Here is a 1612-nt window from a genome sequence, read left to right as displayed (position 1 = left end):
CACCTGACCTAAAATTGAACTCCTTTTCCAAAGAGCCAATGAGCTATCTCTATGCCAAAGAACCCCTAGACCTAGTATAAATTCCCTTGCTTTTTGAGGCTTGGGGTCGACTTCCCTGTCTCTTATGTGAGATACAAGTCGTCCCCGAAGCTTTGTCAATAAAGCCTCTTGTGTTTACAGCAAGTGGATCTGGTATGAGTTGCTCGGGGTCGCGCCCGGTCTGGGAAAAGCCCTAGTTTAGGGTCTTTCATTTGGGGGCTTGTCCGGGATCGAGCAGTCACCCCCACAACCCGCCAGCCAGCCACTTGGAGGTAAGAGGATCCTCTAGAATTTCTTTGTTTCTTTGTCTGTGCTGCACCACCAAACCTGTGTGTTCGTAAGTCTGTTTTATTCTCCGCTTACTTTCAGTTTGTGACTGTGGCAAAAGCAGACGTGCTTGGAAAAAACCACGAGTCACGGCCCAGAGGGAGACGTCCCTTTGGGTGGATTATGGATCCAGAGACTTTAATGGTCTCCGGTCCGTCTGAGGGACTTAGCGTGTCCCACCGGAGAGGAGGGGCCCGGAGGGCTCTTCCGTCTGAAGCAGCTTTCAATTGGTTGTCACGAAGAGAGCTTCTTGTGTGTCTTGTATTTCTTGTGAGTGTCTGCTGTGTTCTGTGGGCGACTAAAATGGGACAGAATCTAACGACACCCCTTTCCCTGACTTTAGGACATTTTTGTGACGTAAGAACTAGGGCTAATAATCTCTCCGTTAATGTTAAAAAAGGACCTTGGCAAACCTTCTGTAACTCTGAGTAGCCTGCTCTGGGAGTTGGTTGGCCACCAGAGGGCGCATTTGACTTAACAATCATTTTGGCGATAAAGATCTTGTTTTCCAGGAAGGACCAAACGGGCATCCTGACCAACAGCCATACATCATCGTGTGGCAGGATTTAGTGCAGAATCCACCACCGTGGGTAAAACCTTGGATTTTGAAGAACCATACCACCCCTCCGCGCGCATTAGCCCTAAAAGCCCAAACTTCTGAGTCCAGAGTTCTTCTGGCCCCAGAAGCTGCACCATCAGCATCACCCAAAATTTATCCTGAGATTGAAAATCCACCTGAGTGGCCTGAAATGCGCCACAATCCTCCCCCATATCAGGGCCAGGTTGATACCGGTCCACCCATCCCCGCGAGTGCCCCCCAGGGACAAGCATGGGGGACTCGCAGTCGGAGGGGTCTAGAGAGCCCAGATTCCGCTGTGGCTCTCCCCTTATGAGCCTACGGAGGGCCCCCAGAGCCAGGACAACTCCAACTGCTCCAGTACTGGCCATTTTCTTCTGCTGACCTCTATAATTGGAAGACTAACCATCCTTCCTTTTCAGATAACCCCACAGGGCTTATTGGACTAATTGAGTCCTTCATGTTCTCTCACCAACATACCTGGGATGATTGCCAGCAACTTCTCCAGGTCCTCTTCACTACTGAGGAGTGAGAGAGAATTCAGACGGAAGCCAGGAAAAATGTCCGAGATGCTGCAGGACAACCAGTCCAGACTCCTGCTGCCATGGATGCGGGATTTCCTCTCATTCACCCCAATTGGGATTATAACACTGCTGAAGGTAGGGAGCA

The sequence above is a fragment of the Elephantulus edwardii genome, unplaced genomic scaffold (genome assembly GCF_000299155.1).
Source record: "Elephantulus edwardii isolate Elephantulus edwardi_28Jun2011 unplaced genomic scaffold, EleEdw1.0 scaffold00111, whole genome shotgun sequence".
NCBI lineage: Eukaryota > Metazoa > Chordata > Mammalia > Macroscelidea > Macroscelididae > Elephantulus > Elephantulus edwardii.
The sequence above is the reverse complement of the archived record's forward strand: the minus strand, read 5'-3'. Positions refer to the sequence as shown.